The sequence below is a fragment of the Erythrolamprus reginae genome, chromosome 1 (genome assembly GCF_031021105.1).
Source record: "Erythrolamprus reginae isolate rEryReg1 chromosome 1, rEryReg1.hap1, whole genome shotgun sequence".
NCBI lineage: Eukaryota > Metazoa > Chordata > Lepidosauria > Squamata > Dipsadidae > Erythrolamprus > Erythrolamprus reginae.
The window spans coordinates 248,185,864-248,210,910 of NC_091950.1; the positions used below are offsets into that span (position 1 = coordinate 248,185,864).

General features: G+C 43.1%; 1 protein-coding gene across 2 annotated transcripts in view; it reads right to left on the bottom strand.

The window, feature by feature from the left end:
- The window catches only part of KLHL29 (kelch like family member 29), a 510,819-nt gene that overhangs the window by 403,325 nt on the left and 82,447 nt on the right, over positions 1-25,047 (bottom strand). Inside the window, exon 1 of one of the 2 annotated variants that reach the window (XM_070732801.1) lies at positions 15,229-15,267. The exons of the other annotated variant lie outside the window; for it this stretch is intronic. The gene's annotated coding sequence lies outside the window, so the exon portion shown is untranslated. Of the gene's footprint in view, positions 1-15,228; positions 15,268-25,047 lie in introns of those variants that run through there. 2 annotated transcript variants of the gene reach the window in all.

A 25,047-nucleotide genomic window follows, 5' to 3' on the forward strand; every position in this document is an offset into this window, starting at 1 on the left:
TGTTTTTCCATTCTATTTCTCCAATCTTATGAAGCACAGTTGTTTTATTAGTTCCTTATCTGCTCGTATCACATATCCAAACCTTAAGAGTTTTTGGTTGTTAATCATTATCTCAAAGTAGAAGTTAGTCAATATTTGGTGCAGGATTGATCCGACTTTTAAACCGTGGTACTTTCCATACAGTAACTGTAGGCAAATCCATAATTCAAAGCCTCGTTCTCTTTTTCTTTCTCTCTCTCTGCCCTGCTTTCTTTGGCATACTTTATTATACTAGGGGGAAAAAGACCCGTTGTACCTACCTGAACGGTCTTCTCGATGCACTGGAAGGAGAGTCCAACATGGGTAATAAACCAATCCTATTGGTAGAGACTGAGTTATAATTAGCATAAAATTAGCTACCGCCCCCTTACTGCTCCCATGAGCCCCAGTTTTAAAAACGAGGAAAAGGTGTAAGAGGATAACCAAATTTTATTAATACAATTAACTGTAACTTCCCATCTCCGACGTCTCTGAACTTCAACTAGTCGGGTGGGTTTGGACTCTCCTTCCAGTGCATCGAGAAGACCGTTCAGGTAGGTACAACGGGTCTTCTCCACTGCATCTGGAAGGAGAGTCCAACATGGGATATACCAAAGATTTACTGCCCATGGGAGGGAGAAGGTCTGGACTGGGACGTTGGAGATGCACACACTTTCTGTAGCACCCGTCTACCAAACGCTGCCTCAGCAGACGCAAATGAGTCCAACTTGTAGTGCTTAATAAATGTCGTAGGTGCCGCCCAGGTAGCAGCTCTGCAAATGTCCTCTATAGAGGCCTGTGTCGTCCAGGCCGCCGATGTGGCTGCACTTCTGGTTGAATGAGCTGTTAAGCCCTGCGGAGGGTCGTGACCTCCCGCTCTGTAGGCTTCCATGATGCATTCCTTTAGCCAACGGCTTATCGATTTGGAAGATAGTCCAAGTCCCATCCTGTGTTGTGCAAAGGAAACAAACAAGGTTTCTGACTTCCTGAATTCTGCAGTTCTCCTGATATAAATCTTTATAGCTCGCCGTACATCGACCTTATGCCATCTTAATTCGGATGGATGGTCTCCATGTGCGCAGAAGTCCGGTAATATAAGTTCCTGTTTCCTGTGAAATAGAGTATTCACCTTGGGAACAAACGACGGATCCAAACGGAGCACCACTCTGTCCGGGTAAAATATACATAAGTCCGGTCTCACTGAGAGTGCTGAAATCTCTGACACCCTGCGTGCCGATGTGACCGCTACTAAGAAGGCTGTCTTCAAGGAAAGGAGCCTAAGTGGGATTGATCTCAAAGGCTCAAAAGGTGGTTTTGTCAAGGCCTTGAGTACGAGTGATAGGTCCCAAGAGGGAAACCTGCGTACCGGTGGTGTATGTGAGTTTGAGGCTCCCCGTATAAAGTCTCTTACCCACACATGGTGAGCTAGCGAACGAGCCTCTGGTATTTGAATCATGGTAGAAAGTGCTGCCACCTGTCTCCTCAACGTGTTAGGGGCTAGACCCCGGTCTATTCCTGCTTGCAGGAATTCCAGCACCGTAATTACCGATGCTCCCGTGGGATTCTTGCCCTCCTTGTCACAAAAGGTGCAGAAAGCCGCCCATGTGGCCTGGTATATCCTGGAGGTCGAGGGACGTCGAGCAGCCTGAATGGTATCGATGACCTTCTCCGGCAGGTCTTGATGTCTCAACCTGTGCCTTTCAAGTGCCAGACGGTTAGTTGTAGCCACTGAGGATCCGGGTGTAACAGGTTCCCCTGGCTGAGAGTGACGATGTTGTCTGGCATCCTCCACGGTGGTTCTAATGACAGAGCCATCAGGTCGGCAAACCACGGCCGACGTGGCCAGTGTGGCGCCACCATCAGGACCTCTGCCCTTTCCTGGAGAATCTTTTCTATGACCCTTGGTATCAGGTTCACTGGGGGAAATGCGTATAGTAGTCCTGTCGGCCAAGCTGACCGTAGGGCATTGACCCCTTCTGATCTCGGTTCCGGGAAACGTGAATAGAACCTTGGGGTCTGCGCATTTCGGTGAGTGGCGAACAGGTCCACAGATGGAGTCCCAAACCTTTGCGATATCTGTTGAAAAAGGGCCGGATCCAGCCTCCACTCTGATGGGTCTAGTGTAGCCCTGCTGAGCCAGTCCGCCTGGGTGTTGGTGGTCCCGGCTATGTGCTCTGCGGACAAGGACGCTAGGTGAAGTTCGGCCCAATTGAAAAGTTTCGCCGTCTCGTCCATGAGGCGGCGCGACCTGGTACCCCCTTGATGGTTCAAGTGGGCTCTGGTCGCCACATTGTCCGTAAGCACTAGTATGTGTTTGTCCTGGACAATAGTTTGGAAGGTTTGGAGCGCCAGGAAGACCGCTCTGAGTTCGAGGAAGTTGATGTTTATAGGTGTCAATTCCTCTACCGACCACTTGCCCTGCGCCATGTGGGGGCCGATGTGAGCTCCCCAACCGTAAAGGCTGGCATCTGTAGTGAGGATCATCTTGTCTTGTGTTTGAAAGGAGGAACCTCTGAGTATTGCGGTTGATGTCCACCATCTCAGGAAAACCCTGACTTGTTGTGGGATACGTGTCTGCCGGTGTGAGTGACTCACCTTGGCCCTTTGCGCCGGTAGTAGAAACCACTGTAGGTCTCGGATATGGTGTCTGGCCCAAGGCACAATCCCTATAGTCGAGACTAGGGTTCCCAACACCTTTGACAACAGTGACATGGGAACCCGTCTGCTTTGGTTGAGTTCGGCCATCAACCGTCGTATATTTGCGATTCTTTCTGGGGAGAGTGAGACTGAGCTCGCCAAGGTGTCTATGACCGCTCCCAGATGTAAAAGGTTGGTATTGGGGACCAATTGGCTCTTTTCCAGATTGATGGTAAAGCCATGATCCTCCAAGGTTCGTATGGTCCGGTTTAGGTCCTTGGTTGCCTGCGCTGGCGACCTGGACAGTATGATGATATCGTCCAGGTACGCCATCAGTCTGATGGATTGAGATCGCAGGTGTGCCGTCAGGGCGTCCAGGAGCTTGGTAAAAGTCCGTGGGGCTGACGAAAGGCCAAAAGGCATGGCTTTGTATTGGAAGTGCATCCCTTCTGAACAAAACCGTAGGTACTTCCGGTGTGCTGTGTGTATGGGGACGTGAAGGTACACTTCCTTTAAGTCGATAGACGTTAGCAGGTCGTGTGATCTGATGGAGGTCAAAATAGTTTGCAGCGAATGCATGCGAAAACGCCGGTACTTTATGAAGAGGTTGAGTTGTTTTAGGTTGAGAATCAACCTGCAGCCTCCCGAGGCTTTGGGGACAATGAAGATTCTTGAGTAAAATCCTTTCCCCTGCTCGTGTTGTGGAACCGGTTCTATTGCTTGAATCTCCAGCAAATGAGCGATCTCGTTTTGTAGCCGCTGCTTGTCTTGCGGTTTCCTGATTTGTGGGCAATGTATAAACCGGCTGGGGGGTAAGCCCACGAATTCCAGGCATAGTCCCCCTGCCACCGTGGCCCTGACCCATTGGTCTGTGGTGGTGGCGTACCAAGAGGCGTGGAAGTGCTGGAGCTTCCCGCCGAGAGGAAACTGGGTGGCAGAGTCACTTTGAGCGGCGGAAGCCCCTCTGGTTATTCCCTCGAAAGGGCCGTCTCGAACCTTGGTAGCCTCTGGATCGATCTTGGAATGACCCCCGGTCGCTTCTGAAGGTTTGGTTGGAGTACTGACCCTGTGTGTACGGTCTCTGACTCTGGCCTGCTCCTGCAGTGTTGTCCCAGCGGGGTGTTTGGCGCCTTGAATATGGCGCTGACCTCCGGTCTTGCCGCCTGCCTGCTCTGGGTAGGACCTTCCTCTTGTCCTTGTCCTCAATGAGGACCTTGTCCAGAATATCTCCAAAGAGCATAGATCCCTGAAATGGGGCTGATGCCAGTCTCCATTTGGACTTCAAATCGGCAGGCCAATGACGGAGCCACAGGAGACGGCGGGCCGCAAGTGTGGTGGCCATGCCCCTGCTGGAAAACTTTGCAGCGTGCAACGTGGCATCTGCGGAGAATTCCGCCGCGGCTCGCAGTTTAGCTAGATCCTGGCGTAGTCTGCCGTCCTCTGGTCCCATGCGAGATTGCATCTCTTGTATCCACCGGAGGGAAGCTCTGTTGATAAACGAAGCGGCCGCTGCTGCCCTGAATCCCCATCCCGCCATCTGGTGTCCCTTTTTCAGGAGTATCTCTGCCTTCCGGTCCTCCGGTTTTAGGCTCTCTCCTGTTTCGGAGGGTACCAGGGCGCTGGAGACCAAAGTCACTACCGGTTGGTCGATGGGTGGGAACTCCAGGAGTTTCTCCACTTCCTCGTCGAACGTGTAAAATCGACGTTCCAGATTGGATGGGCCTTGAGCCACCGCTGGATATTGCCAAGGGCGCTTGGCTCCTTGCCGAAAAATATTTGATGCCGGGAAATGCTCAGACTCAGGCTGGGATTCCTGTAGCAAGGCATCCGGGGTCTTTTCTGAATCCTCCGGTGTCTTGGTTGTACCTGGTAGGTTCATTACCTGTTTAGCCTTAAACAACAGAGTCCTGAACAAGGCTGGCTTAAACAGGCCTACCGGTTGGGGTTGCTCGGGAGTTGTTTCATCCTCAGAGAGCTCATACTCCCTATCACTGTCCTCTCCCATAAGTGGTTCCTCAGATAAGGACCCCAAGCCTGAGGGGGGCGGTGCTGACCAGACCTGTCCTGGTTGAGATGGTTGCTGAGCATATCTGTTGGCCCCGGCTGTTATGCCCTGTGAATAGACGTTTGCAATAAGGTCCTGCAAGTCTGGTGGCATGTCCTGCCAGGTGCTTGCCTGTGCCCTCAGTCCCGCCGCTGTGGGGGTGAATGTGGCTGTTGGGCCCATGGAACTCCTTCCAGTCTGGCTAGCTGACCCTGGTCTGTTCCATGAGGGGCCTGGGGAAGACATGGTGTGAGGCAATATAGCTGAGTGCCTATCTGGTGACCAGTCCCCTTCAGGTAGGCCAAAGCTGAGCGTGGTGGCTTGTTCTGGTGTTGCCTGCCTCTGGCCCAGTGGTACTGTAGATGGGGAGGCCTGTAAGGCTGCCTCCAGCTTCTTCTCAAGGGCCTTAATGCGTTTTTCGGCCTCCCTTATGGATGAGGCCGAAGCTGAGGCCTGTGAAGTTTTAGACTTCTCTTTAGCCTTCCCCTTGGGCTTTTCTTTGGCCATAGTAGGGGAGGTAGCCCTCTCGGTTCCCACTTGTTCTTCCATGTACTCACAGTAGTAGTAACTGAAGAATCCTTTGGGCCTGCAAGCTCGTGGCACAATAATTTTGCTGGCTCAGAGTCAAGAAGAAAAATGGCCACCGTCTTTCTGGCCAATTGCTCATGCGCACTGGGCATATAGCCTCTTCGCGCCCACCAGCTGTCGGAGGACTTCCGGTTACCGCTCTTTGGGTTGCGCAAGTAGCAACCAAGATGGCGGCCCCCATGCCTTTCGCGGCTTTTTCTCCCTTCCGGGGGGGGGCGTGGGGGGGAGCGCTGCGGCTTCCAGCCCCCATTGTGGCCATAGCAGCCGTCCGCTGCTTCTCCGGTGATCTCGGCACCGATCCCGGCCATCCGAGCGCGCTCTGCTCGCCCTGCGGCTTCGTAGCCGGCGGCGGCGGCTTGTTCGGCGGCCGCCGAACAGCTGAGAGGCGCAGCTCCGCTCTCTGCTGGGAGCCTCGCTACAGCACCTTCAGGCTACCCAGTGGAGGGGGCGGACCCCTCCACCTTCAGCCGACAGCCCTGGTCTGACCACGGAGGTCAGGGACCCCAGGCTGGGTGCTCCTCTACGGGGTGTTCCCACGGAGGGAATACAAAACCCCTAAGGAGGAACGTTGGGGGTGCTGCCCACGGAGGGCAGAGACCCCTTCTCCTGTTCATCTGTCTTCTGTGTTCCTTCTTCCTGAAAGACAAAGCACAAGATTAAACAGGTCAATTTCTATCAATTTATTACAATTACAATGTTACATATATGTAAAAAAATTAATAAAAACAATAAAACTCCTCAGGAGTAAAACTCAGTATGTCTCTACTCTTAGACTGAGTTTTTAAAACTGGGGCTCATGGGAGCAGTAAGGGGGCGGTAGCTAATTTTATGCTAATTATAACTCAGTCTCTACCAATAGGATTGGTTTATTACCCATGTTGGACTCTCCTTCCAGATGCAGTGGAGAATTGCTTCAATAATGCTGATCTCTACTGTCGTAGAACTAACTTTATCCTCCATAATCTTGCCTTCCTTGCTAAAATTAATCCCGTTTATTTCTCTAGCTCACTTTATCTACTTATAGTCAACCTGAAAACCATATTATATTCATTTTTCATTTTTACTTTCAGAAATAGTTCTTTTAAGACTTTGTTATTTTCAGCTAACAAAATGATGTTATCTATCCATCTGAATTTGCTAGTGTTTCAATCTCCAGTTTTGAATCCAAATGTCATCTCTTGCCATTTTTATAATATATTTGTTGTATAAGTTCAACAGACACTGTATATAATCATATCCAACTCTACCTTATTCTGTTCTCTATTCTGGTGACATGGATCAAGATTAGCAGGTTTAGAGATTGGAAATGATTATTACTAATCATTATATACTAATTCGGAAGAAGGGAATGCAGGATTTATTGGAACATGATATAAATTTCTCATAAGATCTGTTTCTTCAATTAAGATAACAGAAGAATGTAACAATAGATAAAGAAATGGTAGATAAACTGACAATTTCAAAACAGTGGGAGAGACAGTATATTAGACTGATAACTTTAGATAGATAATAGAGTGTCTTAAAAAGTGGTTTATTCTTGCTTTATAGATTACAGCAAGGCTTTTGAGTTTGTAGACAGTGCCAAAGTTAGGAATATATTAACACTTAATCAGTATGACACTTATTATATGCATGAATAAAATGTGTTAGCCTTTTAAAGGGTCACTGGAGTTTGCTACACATTTTAATTTAGATGCTTAATAGCTTGGCAATGAATATAATATATATAAAAAAAGAGGCATGATGCTTTTTACTTCATTGGGTTTCACATCTGCTAGCAGAACTGTTACTGTAAAGGTCTGTTGTTCAGCTTATCATATACATTGAATCTTTAAATATTAATCTGCTTGAATGTCTCTGAATTATAGTACTTAAACTCCTCCGATTAGTTGCCAGAATAATTTTATTTCTTGAAAATATGCAAAGAAATGTATTTCAGGTGATGAGAGTCTGTCTTTGTAAGCATTTTTTTGTGCTATAAATATCCCCACAAATTCAAATATGGAATGGAACTCAGCACACTGAGTTAGTAAATTCTCATAGTTGTAGTCAGAGACTCTATTTCTTCTGTCATTCCAACTTGTGCAAAAAATTATACATATAAAGAAAAATAAACAAAAGGACCACAAACAAGCTGGGACAGTAAAGCACCAATGGTACTGGAAAATTAGAAATTATACATAAAACACTATAACATATGTAAGAAAAAATGAATTATAAATAGAAGAAAATATATATTATTGAACCACTGGTACAAAACAATAGCTTATACTGGGTGCAAAGCAATTATATAAAATGCATTTCCCAAAACGTAAAGTTTCTTGGATTAGAAGTGTGAACATATTTATTTTTTAATTTTAATAAACATATTTATATGCATATAAACATGTACACTGTGTACCAAAAATAAAGCTCCCATAACAATATAGTATGCAGGATGCATTAAATGTTCAAACTGGTTGCCATTTCTTTCTAAACATTTCCTTACTCTTTTGACACATGATCTTTGAACATGCCTACAACATTTTCTCTAGAAGAAAAAACAATAATTAATAAAGCATTGTGTTTGGTCTGTGTGGCCTGGATTTCAGTACATCCTCTATATATTGCTGTGGTAGAGCTAGAGAATGATGGAATAATGAATAAATAGGTTGACACCAGTAATATTTTATAGTTCATATGTACAGGATGTTGCAAAAGGGAAGTTAAAATGTGTACAGCTGCTCTTCTCAATATAGCCTATGAGTCTTCCCTAGTTGAAGCATCCTAAAGAGGCGAGACTTCCATATGCACAAGCCTCATTATAGTTACTTTTGCTGAGAAGCTCTAAGAGTTGAAATTCATGCATCTAGAATGTGTATAGATTTCATGTGCTATTTCCCTGCCAACTTTTTTGGGGGGGAGGGAGAGGATATGTCTATCCGTACGTCATCATTATGTTTACTTTTGTAAACATAATGATGGCGTGTTTACTGTTTTTAGTATTGCATTTATTTCTAATGTGACATTGACCAGAGATGAATTGAGCAGTCATATAATTCTGCAAGCTAAATTTTTTTTTGTGACTTGTCATCCTAAATTATGATCTGGCTACGTGTATGGAAGGGGACAGAACATGCTGTAATGCGTGTATGTTACCCTAATTTGTATACATGCATACATACACACATACATACGTACATTCATACATACATACATACATACACACATACATACATACATACATTACATACACCCTAATGTGTGTTACAATTGGCCATTCCAGGATGGTGAAGGCTGGAAAGAGTAAGGATAATTTTCAGTTAAATTATCATATAAGCAAATTCAGCTCTCCTGCAAATTCAGCTCTCCTGCAACTGTGATCCTCCCCCCCCCCAAAAAAAAATGGATGAGTTATTGGGAGCTGAGTCAGCGGGATGATATGGCAAATCCATATGACTTAATTGAGATCATTTAAAAGAAAGACAATATCTTTCTAAGTAAAACTAAAAATACTAAAATACTGTATGTGTTATTTTGTATTAGACATTTAAAGTTTGAATAGAAGAAAATTCAGTATTAATATTAATACAGTGGTACCTCTACTTAAGAACTTAATTCATTCCATGACCAGGTTCTTAAATAGAAAAGTTTGTAAGTAGAAGCAATTTTCCCCATAGGAATCAATGTAAAAGCAAATAATGCGTGCAAACCCATTAGGAAAGAAATAAAAGCTTGGAATTTGGAGAGGAGGAGGAGGAGGAAGAGGAGGAGAACAGTCGCTGCCCAGAGCGAAGGGAGCGTTTCTTTTCTCTGGGCGCTGGCAGAGGTTTATTCTCTCTCCAAGCACCCAGAGAAAGGAAAATGCTTTGTTCACTCTGGACTGCCAAAGCTTCCTTAAGTACCACAGAAAGGCTCCTCTGGCAGCCAAGAAAAGCCGAAGATGGCTGGGATTAAAGGGGGAATGGCAGGAAACTGGCTGGGCCTTCATGCTGCTCTCAAATTTCTTGGGAATTTTTTCCGGGCTCGGGTTCTTAAGCAGAAAATGGTTCTTAAGAAGAGGCAAAAAAATCTTGAACACCCGGTTCTTATCTAGAAAAGTTCTTAAGTAGAAACATAGAAACATAGAAGTCTGACGGCAGAAAAAGACCTCATGGTCCATCTAGTCTGCCCTTATACTATTTTCTGTATTTTATCTTAGGATGGATCTATGTTTATCCCAGGCATGTTTAAATTCAGTTACTGTGGATTTATCTACCACGTCTGCTGGAAGTTTGTTCCAAGGATCTACTACTCTTTCAGTAAAATAATATTTTCTCATGTTGATTTTTATCTTTCCCCCAACTAACTTCAGATTGTGTCCCCTTGTTCTTGTGTTCACTTTCCTATTAAAAACAATTCCCTCCTGGACCTTATTTAACCCTTTAATATATTTAAATGTTTCAATCATGTCCCCCCTTTTCCTTCTGTCCTCCAGACTATACAGATTGAGTTCATTAAGTCTTTCCTGATATGTTTTATGCTTAAGACCTTCCACCATTCTTGTAGCCCGTCTTTGGACCCGTTCAATTTTGTCAATATCTTTTTGTAGGTGAGGTCTCCAGAACTGAACACAGTATTCCAAATGTGGTCTCACCAGCATTCTATATAGCGGGATCATAATCTCCCTCTTCCTGCTTGTAGAGGAGTTCTTAAGTAGAGGTACCACTGTACTTTTTTCTGTTACACACAAACATAATTGTTTCACTATTTTACAACTGGAACTGTATGCACATTAACTGAAGGGAAAATTAAGAATCATGAAAAAATATTTTAGAACAGAGATTTAAAAAAAAACCCTCAAGAATTTTGATCTATACAATTATGGCATGTCGAATATCAAATGTGAAAATTATAAAAAGAAAACTAAATCATAAATTTCTGGCTGACCATTTGTCTTGTTGCAAAAACCAAGAACAACAGTTGGAGAAGCTAAAGCAAATGCAAGACTAAGGAAAAGAACAAACAAAAGATTCTACTCTCATTACAATCATGTAGACATCAGCAGATAAAAAACAAAAATGAGGATTAACTTACCATATTGTAAAACATTTCCATTTCTAAGAGAGCAACTATCTTAGTATTACACTCTTAATGTTCCCACATTTATTATCTATAGTTTATAGTACTCATCAAATGAATTATTACTATTATTATACTGTCTAGCTGAATGGCTAATAACAGCAGTTTGGTAGTAACCAAGTGAATGCCATGCTCCATCTCCTTCTTGAAGCTGAAACACTCAATGGAGAAGGTAGTAAAAATTAATGTTGTACAACAATTGTTGTTGCAGACCGAAGATTTTTCTTCCTTTTTCATACAGTTATTGAATTGTATTTTGCTTTCATGTTTCAAAATACTAGATAAGGCAGCCAACAGCATTCCAAGAACATAACGCAAAGTGGTCAATTAGAGAGTTGGTATTTACTATCAAGATGTTCAAAGACGCAAAGCCTTTGTTTATGTGCATTTTATCTCTAGGACAAGAGAAAGCATTTCTTTCCTCTCATCATTTTTAGAAAGGGGTTAGAGAGCTAAGAAATGTTAAGATCTTCCTTTAGTGAGAAGTAAAAAAAAAATTGCAGTTCCAAAGTCTTGTTCTTAATTTCAAGTGTTTAAGTATTTGGGGCCTGAATACATAAGAGTTATCTTCTTGGCACCTAAATCTAATTGGGTATTTCAATCATCCCAAAAATGAACAGATCTGTCAAATAAAAAATGCCCAGAGGGAGAAAAAAAGACTTTTGCAGTTTTCCAGACAGTTCAGAGCTTAGGGTAAAAGGAGAAGCAAAATTGTATTTTATATGGATCATAATATTAGTTATAAAGGTTTAAAAAGGGTAGGGGGTAAGGGAAACCTTTATTATGAATGGAGACAGCAAATCACCTTTTAACTTTTTAATTCTGTCAATAGCTATAAAAATGCATCCTAGATTTCTGTTACCTACAGATGCCTTTCTGCATGGCAAATTATTGGAAATAATTTAGAACCAACCAGACCCGCAATAGTGTTTTAAATTTAGGCCAATATTGCAGTCTCAATTTTATTATAATGCACAAAAGCCAGATATTATTCTGAAAATGTTTGCATGGATTAACATTAACATTTCCCATATTTTTGATATGTTCTGCAAGGAAAATAGAAATTTCTTCTTGTCTTTGTTTTGTTTTGAAAAACCACTGTCTTCTTTAAAATTTAGTGTGGAAGATGCTCAAACCACATGCTTCACTGTTCATGATATAAATAATCTGCCAAATTTAATTTCTTCATCCCAAGGTAGATATAAGCATTAATGAAGAGGGGGGGGGAAATGGCACTCCCATCTATTCTTTACATATGAAGTAGCAAGGAGTGAAGCTGCTGAATTTCTTTAGCGAGATCTTAAAAACAATTCTTCTGACGTGACATTTATGACTGCCATCTACCTATCTGCTTCCGCCCCTCCCTGTTCTATTCCAAGCAGAGTATAAACCAGTCTTCTCAGGGTGCAAAATTAGCATCAGGATTATCATCTCTAGAGTTCTTCTAGATCAAATCTCGTTTCATCCGCCTCTTCCAAAGTAAAGATGTCTGAATTCAGAACAGCAAGACTCCCTGCTGGAGTTGCACAGACAGCTTAACAGGTGTGCAAGCTTTTCTCAGCAGGCATCAAGCTATGCAGTCTGATCCGCTAGAATGCAAATCTCTCAATCTCTGAAGAAAAGACAGTGTAGGAAGAAGTGCAAAGGAGAAATGTGCAGTGAGAGACTATGGAAAACACAAGCTGCTACTACTGTAACTGAGACATCTTTTTCTTTTGAAAAAAACAAAAGCAAAACTCAGTCATCAACTTTGCTTGCACTTATTTTTCTATAAAAAGTGTTAGTACGTTTCAGGGTCACTTTTGTTCCATAGTATCATGTTCATAAATATTTGACTTCTTTAATCTACAAAATGCTCACCAAAAGGCTCATTTTACAAACTTCTGGATATTTTTTTTCCCCATGCCAGAGGGCAGCAAATGAGAAATGGGAAAGTTTCTATTTTACCCCCTCCCTTCAAAATGTTAATGTACAGTATTGATTTTATTTGCATTTATAAACCACTCCAAAGCAACTGAAAAAAACCTTTCAGAATGAAATGGCAAAGTACCTCTTTCTTTTAGGGCAATTCTGTTTTTCCTCTGCAGTCCTATCTATGGGCATCTACAAAAGCTTGTTGCAAATTACAAAAGCGGAATAGCATTATTGCACCGCAAGTTCTTGATCACTAATAGAAGAAATAATTTGCCAATAATTTATTCTGGAATGTTTTTCAATTTCCCAGTCATTTCTGGAATCAGGCAGTTTTTAATAGTCTCCCATCCAGATAATAAAACATGTTCAATTCTGTTTAAGTCTTTGAGCTTAACCCAGTGATGGCGAACCTATGACACGCGTGTCAGCACTGACACGCGTAGCCATTTTTGGTGACATGTGGCCACCGGAGAAACGGGGAGCTTTAGGGAGCACCGTTCCCTGTAAGCTGCGCGCGTGAGGATGCGCGCCCCCCAAAATTCACCCCTACGCACCCTTTTCCATGTGCACACAATCCCCATCCCCCTGCTAGTGCGCGGGGGCGGGGGGGGGGCGCCGGCAGTAGAAGGCGCTGCTCCCCGCCCGCCCGATCCTCCCTCTCTCCTCCTCTTCCGCCGAACTGCCTACTTGAGCCTCCCGTAGCTCCACCCTGCTTCGCCCTGCCTGTCATCCGCCGTTGTGTTTTCGGGGGGAGGGGAGAGTGGCCTCCTCCCTCCCCCCTGCCCAGGAAAGAGTTGCAAAAAAGCAGTGCATTTGAAAAGCACGCTGCTTTCTCGGAAAGCCAGCTTTCCTGGCCTGAACAGGGCTTTCCCGCCTCTCCCTCCCCCCGAAAACACAACTGAGGTCCACAGCGAAGCCGAGTGGAGCAACGGGAGGCTCAGGCTGGTGGCGGCAGACCTCCGGGTTTTTTTCGGCGGGGGGGGGGGCAGGAGGACCTTCCTGGCTTTCCGGGGCAGCTGGCTTGAGACTTGTGCCGGTCAGCAAAGCCAGCTGCACGCCAGAGATGTGGAGAGAAAGAAGGGAAAGAAAGGGAGGGAAAGAGGAGAGGACAGAAGGAGGGAGGGAGGGAAGGGAAAGAAAAGTGAATGTGAGGGAGAGAGAAAGGGAGGAAGAGAGGAAGGAAGGTAGAGATAAATATAAAGGAAGAGAGGGAGGGGAATAGGGGAAGGAAGGAAAAGAGAAAAAAGTGGAAGGAAGAGAGAAGGAAAGAAAGGAAGGGAGAGAGAGAGAAAGAGAGAGAGAGAAGATAGGAAGGAAGAGAGAGTGAGAGAGAGAGCAAAAACGAAAGAGGAGTGAGAAAGGCAGGGAGAAATGCAGCGTGTGTGTGGTGTGTGTGTGCCGCTGATGGTCCGGCAGCTGCAGCGTGTGGGGGGGGGGCGCCGATGCTAAGGCAGTCCGTCCGTGGTGGGGCTGCAGGGCAGGCACAGCAGCCCAGGGAGAAAGAGGGAATTGAGATAAAGAGAGAGGGAGAAATGAAGGGAAAGAGGGAGAAAGGCAGGGACAGAAAGATAGAAAGATAGAAAGATAGAAAGGAAGAGGGAGAGAATGGGAGAAAGGGAAGAGGATGAGATAGACAGGAGGGAGAGGGGGAAGTAGGATAGAGAGAGGGAAAAGGAAGGGCTTGGAGAAAGGCAGGGGGAGAGAAAGATAGAAAGGAAAGAGGGAGGGAGAGATAGAAAGGAAAAAGGGAGGGAAGAAAGAGGGAGGGAGACATAGGATAGAATTATGGATGCAAGAACTTGCTCATGTGTGATAGCGCACGCCCACACTTTCTTTCTTTCTTTCTTTCTTTCTTTCTTTCTTTCTTTCTTTCTTTCTTTCTTTCCTTATTTATTTATTTATACATACATACATACATACATACATACATACATACTTATATGCCGCCCAGTCCCAAAGGGACTGTCGCTCAGACACTGTACTTTTCCGCCCACCCCGAAAAACAATTAGAGGGAACACTGTTAGGGAGTGGCCAAGATGCAAATCTCCCCGCTTTCCAATTTCCCACCGACTGCAAGCAGGTACAGCAAGCGCAATTATTATTATAATTTTTCCTCTCCCCTTAATTTTGTTTTGCACCGATTTTAAAAAAATTGCGCCGTTTGCGATTTGGCTGACTCGGGAGTGTTCCTTAGTTTTTTTCTCTCCCCCCTCTTTCTCTCCCAAGTAGTAACTGTGTTGCACACTTCTCTCCCCCCCCCTTCCTTCCTTCCTTTCCACAACACCATGACTGCAAAACAGGTGGAAGGAGGAGGGGAGTGAAAAAAAAGACGTAGCTGGGACCGCTCCTGACCCTCCAGTTTTTTTCTCAAGGTGACACACCACCCAAGTTATGCTTGGGTTTTTGGCGAATTTTGACACACCAAGCTCAAAAGGTTGCCCATCACTGTCTTAACCAGAGGTGGGTTCTAACTTACCTTGCTGCCAGTTCGCTTCCTTCCGTGCCATGTGGTCATACCAAAAAATAAAAAAACCCCTAAATTTAAAAAAAATCTGAAAACAAAATGGCAACACATGCACAGTGCTGGAAAAAAATTCAAAGATTTTTTTTTTTAAAAAAAACCATTTTTGTAAAAAAAATATGGCGTCATCCATGGACCAGCACCGATAGAACCAGTTTTGTGATGTCATCATGACATCACTAGTGGTTTTCTATCGGTTCTATAGAACCAGTGCGAACCCGGAGGAACCCACCTCTGAGCTTAACCAAGTTTGGTGAGATGCTGCCTTCTAGCTAGGTTGTCAATTAAAAATGAAAGGAAACTCCCAATCAAGTGTAAATCTGTATACTTTTGTGCATAATGAAAGTTAATTGCAGCCAGTAGCCTATTCACAATTCAACAGAAATAACAAAGATTTCATGTTACCTTCTCCAAAATGTACATGAAGAGATGCATCCCAAATACAGTAATCAAGAGCTTGGGATCCGGTATCTTCCAGTGCTATAAAAGAGTCTGAGTCTCCCCAAACTGTCTGAGTCTCCCCAAACTGTCCATCTATCAAGGCACATTTATTTAAATCAAGATTTAAAGCCAGTGATTAAAATCACCAAGAGAAAACTCATATTAAAGCCAAGGTGCTTTATGGATAGTTCTTCACATGTTTAGCAAAACAAAGGAACCCGATGCTCCAATACATTAGCTTATAGCTGAATGTTATACGGAGAGGAACGCATTCTGTAGTGTTATGGTAACCTTGGAATTAATCGTGTCAAATTGAAGATGTTGCAATAATGCATACCAAGGTCCATACCTTTGTTTATTTTGCCTATAAACTGCCTTTTCTGTTGTAGCTATTTTAACATCTCATTTGCCTTCATTGTCCAGACTTTTTTGCAGATAAAAATATCAGTGTAGTCCAGCCCATGCCTTTGTCCTAGTCTGCAGTCAAGGCAAAGTGCAAAACTGGCAATTAAGTTGGACTGACTCACTTTCATTACATTAAAAACTGAAATGAGTGTCCAGGTTTGCTAAACAGATCATTCAAAAAATGACACTCTTTATTAATTTGTATTCATAAGTTTCCAATTCTCCCAGATGATATTATTGGGCTGATTTTCTAATGTCAGTCACCTCAACTTTATGGTGTAGCTATGGCACTTCCTCTACCTGATCTTCTACCCCTGTCTATTACTGCCTCAATTGTTTATCTTGGGAGGCTACCTTACTGGTGTAGTCCTGCGTACTCTGAGTTTCATCCATGGTATGGATACTCATCAGATACTGCACCTTCTTTCCGGCTGGTCTCCGGGTGTTGGACTTGGGGTGGTAACCTCCAAATATTATGAAGGGTTTTCTTGTCTTCACTTTGTCAGCCTCCATGTCCTTCTTTTGCCAACTTAATATATGAGCATGGTATCTGGTGATTGATATATCTGATGATATATCATTCAGAGAGCATAGCACATTTTTTTTGTAAGTGTAATTATTAAAAACAATGCTTAAAAGCCACACACACACATGTAACTTATTTTTGCGGATAATGAAAATGAAGAGAGACTAGTAAAGATCTATTTCAAGCTACTTTCTTTTCTGATTCGACAGAAAACACACACACACATATACAGCGAGGGAAAAAGTATTTAGTCAGACACCAATTGTGCAAGTTCTACCACTTAAAAAGATAAGACAGGCCTGTAATTGACATCAAGACCTCAACTATGAGAGACAACATGAGAAAAGACATCTAGAAAATCACATTGTCTGATTTTTAATGAAATTATTAGCAAATTATGGTGGAAAAATAAGTATTTGGTCATCTACAAACAAGCAAGATTTCTGGCTCTCACAGACCTGTAATTTCTTCTTTAAGATGCTCCTCTGTCCTCCACTCATTACCTGTAGCAATGGCACCTGTTTGAACTTGTTATCAGTATAAAAGACACCTGTCCTCAACCTCAAACAGTTACATTCCAAACTCCACTATGGTGAAGACCAAAGAGGTGTCGAAGGAAACCAGAAACAAAATTGCAGCCCTGCAACAGACTGGGAAGACTGAATCCGTTACTAGGCAAGCAGCTTGGTGTGAAGAAATCAACTGTGGGACCAATAATTAGAAAATGGAAGACATACAAGACCACTGATAATCTCCCTCGATCTGGGGTTCCATGCAAGATCTCACCCCCTGGGGTCAAAATGATCACAAGAACTGTGAGCATAAATCCTAGAACCACACGGGGGATGAAACGTGACTGGGTCTTTCAGCATGACAATGATCTCAAGCACACCTCCAGGGCAACGAAGGAGTGGCTTTGTAAGAAGTATTTCAAGGTCCTGGAGTGGCCTAGCCAGTCTCCAGATCTCAACCCTATAGAAAACTTTGGAGGGAGTTGAAAGCCGTGTTGCCCAGCGACAGCCTCCAAACATCAATGCTCTTGAGGAGATATCTATGGAGGAATGGGCCAACATGCCAGCAACAGTGTGTGCCAACCTTACAGAAAACGTTTGACCTCTGTCGTGTGCCAACAAAGGATATATAACAAAGTATTGAGATGAACTTTTATTATTGACCAAATATTTTATTTTCCACCATAATTTGGAAATAAATTCGTTAAAAATCAGACAATGTGATTTTCTGGATGTGTTTTCTCATATTGTCTCTCATGGTTGAGGTCTACCTATGATGTCAATTACAGGCCTCTCTCATCTTTTTAAGTGGGAGAACTTGCACAATTGGTATCTGACTAAATACTTTCCCCCCACTGTATGTATGTATGTATGTATGTATGTATGTATGTATGTATGTATGTGTACACACACACACATACATACATACTTACATACACATATATATATAGCTGAAGGGATTGGATACTGTAGCCTAGAGGATAATTCTCTGCCTTACAAGGCAAAGGTTGCAGGTTCAAGTCCCAGTGGGTATGGCTAGCTGATGAGGCCAAAATAAGGCCGAAATAGATTTATCCTAGTCTGCCTTAATTTTCAAATTCAGCAAAAAAACATGTGACACATACAGATAGAATTGTCGGCTATCAATAAAATTAAGTGCCTTGGAAATGGCCCTGGGTTGGGCCGAGAGGCAAATAAGGAGCTGTGATGTTCCTTCAATACACCAGGGTGATTCGACACAAAAATATGTAACCCTTCCCTGGTGCAGAACTGAAGGGATTGGATACTGTAGCCTAGAGGATAATTCTCTGCCTTACAAGGCAAAGGTTGCAGGTTCAAGTCCCAGTGGATATGGCTAGCTGATGAGGCCAAAATAAGGCCAAAATAGATCTATCCTAGTCTCCCTTAATTTTCAAATTCAGCAAAAAAACATGTGACATCTTTTCTCTGGACGCTGGCAGAGCTTTATTTCCTCTCCAAACGCCCAGAGAAAGGAAAATGCTTTGTTCGCTCTAGACAGCCAAAGCCTTCTTAAGTGCCACCGAAAGGCTACTCTGGCAGCCCAGAAAAGCCCAAGATGGCCAGGATTTAAGGGGGAATGGCAGGAAACTGGCTGGACCTTTATGCCACTCTCAAATTTCTTGGGAAATTTTTCCGGGCTCGGGTTCTTAAGTAGAAAATGGTTCTTAAGAAGAGGCAAAAAAAATCTTGAACACTGGCTTCTTATCTAGAAAAGTTCTTAACTAGAGGTACCACTGTACCTATATATTGCCTTTATCAAAGACCAGCATTCTAACCACTACACTATCCACATGTTTGTGTGTGTGTGTTTTATAGTTTTATAGTTTATGCTATGCTCTCTGAGTGATATATCCCAGGCACTACTATATCTCAAAGAGAGGCATCATAATTTTTAGCCATGTGTATTAGGTTACCTTGCCATTGCTCTGTCCAAAGTTGTAATGCAGTTCCAAAAGACTTCTATACTAAAATATTTTCTTTGGGTTGAAATGATTCCCCACCCATATTCTGTTTACAGGTAAAGAGGTTAAGAGACAAAAATGTATATCTTTTCTTTCAATGACCTCAAATGGAAAATGGGAGACTCTGAAATATACACTTTTTCCCAAACTTGGGAATGGGAATAGATTGCTGTTCAAAAGCAATAAGTTGGAAATTTCTACCCAGTCTTACTCGATCTTAAGTTCAGACTTTCTCCCCCTTACTTCTTGAACTACCTTGTGCCAGAGGGTCAGAAACTAAAGTACTGGGAAGCGATCATTTGTTCTACTAACAGATGGACAGAGTTAGATACAGCTGTTATGTGTCTGTAAAAAATATAACAGAGATTAGTAACAACCCAAGGCTCACATATAAGAGGTAACCCAAATCCATTTTATTCCTACCTCTAATTTACAAGAAAGAAGGATACTCTCAACTAAATAACAGAAAACTCAAAATTCTCAAAGTCCTTTGCCATTGTCTATTATTTTTGAGGATGATTACTCAAATCCAAAATATAGAGAAGGCACTAGATTGCCCATTTTCCTATATTCCTGAGGGTGAACCTGTAGCAAGTGGAGCCATATCGGTGGGCATGTAAGGGGTTGCCCTATTTCAGCTCCAGGGCGCATATGTGTGCTGGCCAGCTGATTTTCAGCCTTTTTGGGGGGCATTTTCGCTTTTCCCAGGCTTCAGAGAAGCCTCCTAAAAGCGTGAGGATGGTGAAAAATGGCCCAACCAGAAGTTCATTTCCGAACATCCAGTTGGCCCGTTTGGCCGTATTTTGCCTTCCCCAGGCTTTAGGAGTCTGGTGTGTTCTCTGTGCATGTGCGCAGGGGCAGCGGGGGGGGGGGATTTGGATGCGCAGAGGAGTAGAGCAGGGGTTGTACGCATGTTTGGGAAGAGGGTATGGGTGTGGGCACAAATGCGCACCCTTTTGGCACAGGAGCCAAAAAAGATTCACCATCACTGTCCTATATAATGATAAAGTAATTATTTTTTTAAAAAAATATGTTCCATATACTTAATATATAAATTCATATATTTAAGCATAATAGAAAACCTGAACTCTTGTGGTCCCCAACAGTCAAATCCTCATTTGATAAATTACAGAGAGATTCTGGAATCTGATCTTCTGAGTTCAGTTTCTTTAAGAATACTAATCTATCATTCCAACTGTTGTTTGTATTGTAACATTATATAAATTGGTTCTCCTTTATCTACATAATGTTGATTTCATATAGGGAGGTGTTATATTGGTGCAGTGAAAGGCATACTCACACTTCATTTTGCACAATCAAACCAGATTTGTCTCCTCCAAGCCTCTAAATCCAAACAGCGCTTGGTATGCAGACAAACATATTGGTTTTCTCACAGCCTGTCGAAGTCCTTCACCAGAGCAAGTCTCTACAAAGTCAACAAATCTTCCTGAAGTGTTCCATAAGGACTACACTTTTAATATACTCAACTGAGCCTAAATAAATCAACCAACTTTTACATGGCTAGAATTCCAATGAGGAGGGGAGAAGCTAATCTACTCTTACTATACTTGATAATTAAGTAATTTGTGACTTTGTACTTCCAAAACTGAGAGAATCAATCCGTGGCATGCCCAAATTTCTAGCAGACAATCTGAAAATATCACAGGCCTAGGAAGACCCTAATAAACCTTATTAATGTTCTCTCCAATTTTATTTTGAGATTATGCTTGTCAAACCAGAGGTTATATTGTTTATTCAACATGGAACTGGTGTGTAAATTTAAGTTAATTTAAGGGAATCACACTGGTATCTAATCTGGATTAGGACTGTGCGGTAACATCCTTCTCAGGACAGGACAATTAAGGGAAAAAGGTAACTTTTTGGGTACTGGAGGTTTGATATTTAACTCACTTTCATTTCAGACTGGATATGATAGCTCATACAATAATTGTAACGGTTATGATTATTTTATACAAAATAAACCCCAAAGTGTGAATTCTTGATTTCTCTATCCAGTTAATTACCACTTTTCTTATCTATCTTTTTAATAGTTTGCTAATGCTCAAAATTCAATTCAATTTATTAGATTTGTATGCCGCCCCTCTCCGAAGACTCGGGGCAGCTCACAACAGTAATAAAAACAGTATAACAATGGAACAGCTCTTCAAAAGCTCTTCAATAATATACCCTTTGAGTTCTTCTGAACATCTGGATGTTCCTTATATGTAAAGAGAGAAGAAGGGAGGGAGAGGGAGGGAGGAGGGAGAGAGAGGGGGGGAGAGATTGCAGTAACCAGTGTACAGTTGTGAAATACTACATTTACTGGTTTCAGATCAACAGAAATATTAGAATAAACTAAACTTCTATCGTAAAGTTTACTGTACTTGATTTGTTATTAGGCTTATTAGCTACTAGTGAGCACAGGTTAAAAAAAACCTGGCAGACTACAGTACTCTTGTAATTCTTTTCTTAGATGAGCCTGTTCTCTCCGTCCCCATGTTCTCATTTTTAAAGTAATATATATTAAAAAGTGACACTGTATTCATTAATAAACCAAATGTACCCTAAGTAGAGAATGTCCAACTCAATTTGGATATTAACATACACTATCAAGAATTCATTGCACTAAAATTATGAAACTCTTAAGCTAAGACAGATATAAAAACGGCAAGTAAAAATTATGCTGATGCACAAGATTTTTTTTTAACAGAATGCTTTCCCGCAAATGCAAATGTGTTGGGTCCCCCCCCCCCCCGATCAACTAAGTGTTGATCTATTGGCTGCAAAAGAAATTGACCAACTGGCTTGTCACTGGAGCCTGATGTCTGGACTAAGAGAGAGCAACTGGTTGTAAGCCATCCAGCCCCCTTTCTAGATAATGTATGAAAACCTGATATACCTTCGAGACATACAAGATTATTTTCAGCAAGCTGTCTCTGTATATTTATATTGAACCCGAAACCCATGTTGTGTTTCCCACTCTCAGCAATTACTAATTATTGTGGGATGAACTGTCTCTATAGAAAAACTGTGCTATGCTTTACTTTCATTTGCATGTCACCAGATGGTTCCACTTGGACCCCCCACTTCAATTAAATAATATGCACGATTGATTAAACAGTGGTGCTAAATTGGTCAACAAATGAATAAAATGCTTTAGCTTTCAATAACTAGCATTAAAAAGGTAGCAAACCCACTTCTCTCAGTTTTACACCAGACCAGTTCCTCCAAACTTGTCATAACACACACATCCTCCAATCTATGGACTGTAGTGCCAAGAAGGGGCATTGGTCTTACCTGATACTCCTCTTCTCATAGGGTGGAGCTAGTATTCAGGATGGCTTGTCCTCATCTACCCAGAATGAGGACTGAGTCTGTTGTTTGTTTGTTTGTTTGTTTGATTGATTGATTGATTTTTATGCCGCCCTTCTCCTCAGACTCAGGGCGGCTTACAACATGTTAGCAATAGCACTTTTTTAACAGAGCCAGCATATTGCCCCCACAATCCGGGTCCTCATTTTACCCACCTCGGAAGGATGGAAGGCTGAGTCAACCTTGAGCCGGTGATGAGATTTGAACCGCTGACCTTCAGATCTACAGTCAGCTTCAGTGGCCTGCAGTACAGCACTCTACCTGCTGCGCCACCCCGGCTCCACCTTGTTGCTGGATCCTCTCTCATGGATCTAGCTTTAACAAATCCGAAGAAGCAGACTTGACGTGGCTAGAAACTATACACAATCAAGGGAAAAATTAGTCTCTGCTTACTGTAATTAGTCAATAGTATGGCTTCAGCATGACAAAAAAAAGGGGGGAGGGGGATTTCAGCCAAAGAAGGGAGCCATCCAAATGTGAGGAACATATAGGAACGGACCCCTCATGGGTGGGGCTGAATACTGGCTCCAGTACTGGCCCGGACCACCCAAGTGGCCACCTGGCGGGTGAAAAGGAATGTGCTAGTGTTCTGGTTTCTGGTAGAACTTTAGCTATTACAAATAACTCTTACTAAATGCAGTATTTCATAAACAAAGAAACTCCATCTTTATTCTCTTCCTTCCATATTCAAAATGCAGTTCATACTAGCACATTCCTCTTCCTCCCGTTATCTTTCTTAATTGCATTCCTCATACATTCCTCCCAGCCTCCTCGTTTAATAAGATTTATGTACTCACAGCATTATTCAAAAACAGCAGAAATGACTGTAAAATAACACAGAATGCATTTGCTTGCTTGGGAGCTGAACATTGCCCTACAACATTGAAACTCCACCCTTCTTCCCCACTGACCCCCCTGAGGTACAAAATACATCACTCCAGTATTTAACCCATTCCTCCCCTTAATATCTTCTTCCAAACACCTGTTCCTTATGTTTTTGGACCCTTCTGAATTTAGAATTGACCCAGCGAACGTCTCATTCTTCCTCACTAGATTCTGGACTTATAGCAACATCCTGTGGCTGGCCTCCCACCTGTTCTACTACCTGTAACCCCGGGCCCACCACTAATTCATAAACGCTATCTGTATCAGAGTCCTCAAGTTCTTCATCCTCCTCCAACTGACCAGGAGTATGTACAACAGCTAGTGTGAACTGCATTTTGAATACGGAAGTGAAGAGAATAAAGATGGAGTTTCCTTGTTTATGAAATATTGCATTTAGTAAGAGTTATTTTTAAAAGCTAAAGTTCTACCAGAAACCAGAACATATTGTAGCTGTCTCTATTGCAGCTGGACCAGAAAAAACTGGGAGGGGCTGAATACTTAGCTCCATCCCACAAGGAGAGGCGTATCAGGTAAGACCAACACCACTTCTCCATGGTGAGTAGAACTAGCATTCAGAATAGGACATACCAAAGCTCAACGTCCCATGGGCAGAAAAATATCCAGTCTCCTTACGTAGGTGTTTCATGAACACGCTGCAGAACTCTGCAACCAAAGGCTGCATTCACAAAGGAGTCAATCTTGTAGTGCCTAATGAATTGTGTGGGTGACGCCCAGGTAGCTGTCTGACACACCTCCTCCAAGGAAGCCTGGGTAGCTGAGGCCGTGGATGTTGCTTCACTGCACATGGAATGCACTGTTTTGCAACCGGGAGGTTAGTGAGCGGAAAGATTGTACGCTTTTGCAATTGTAGTACATATCCACCTGCCAATGGTAGAAGATGAAACCCTGAATGAGGTAGAAACCCCACCAAGAGAGCCGCCGATATGGGGATCATAGACATCCGGTCGATTTAAACCTGGAAAGCTCTGTGAACAGTGTATGCCATTGGCGCTCTTGTGGATGATGTGGGTGAGGAGCAAAATTAGGAAGCACCAGTTCTTGCACCCTGTGGAACAATGAATTAATTTTTGGTATGAACAAAGGGTTGATACATAGAACGAATTAGAACGTGCAGGTATGCCTTCCCGCTAGACACACCCCAGGATAGATCTAAGGGATGCATCTTGAACCTATAGTATTTAATGAAATGGTTCTGACGCTTTAGGTCCAAGATCACCCTCCATCCACCCAAGGATTTGGGGACTATAAACAGAATGGAATAAAACCCCTGCCCCCGCTGGTCCTGGGGCACCTGTTGTATGATTCTGATAGGTGTTGTACCGCCTCATCCCTAAGGGCCCTCTTAGAAGGAACCCAGGACAGCAGACATCTGATAAAAAACCTCAGGGGGAGGGAGGTGAACTCTAAGGAGAGAACAAAATGAGTTATCTCCTGGACCCAATTATCTTCGGTAATATGGTCCCATTTATTGGCATAAAGGGCCAGATGACCCCCAATGGGCGGGTCAGGGAGGGAATTATCTGGGATGATGGAAGGGATGGCCTCCATCACCTCAAAAGGAGCGTTTAAATTGCCTCCACATCTGGGTCTGTCTAGATCCATATTGACCTTGGGGCTGGGAAAAGCTGGAACCCGGTCAGAAGCCCGAAAGGGCTGTGGGCCATAAAGAAATGGGAGGAAGTTACCCTTCCTGGAGAAGGAGGGAAGGACTTTTCTCCTGTCCCGAGATTCAACCAGGATCATGTTCCGGGGCAGCGCTGATGCCAAAAGTTATTTGTGGCAGGAGTCCGCAGACTATTGGCAGAACCACTGCATATGCCTGACTACTACTGAAGCTGGCATGACTTTAGAGGCGGAGTTCAGGAGCCTCAACAATCCAATGCCATGTGAGGCGGCTACTGCTGCTGCGGCTGAAGCCACTGTTCCTGTGACACACTGATCTTGCTGGATCGCAGGGATAATCACTCATTGTGTTGGATCTGGTATTTAGTGGAATCTCCAAGTTGGATTTAGCATTCAGAATGGAAGAATTGAAGCCACATCTGTTCTCTCTGAGGACTGAGTCGAAGCTGGGCCATGA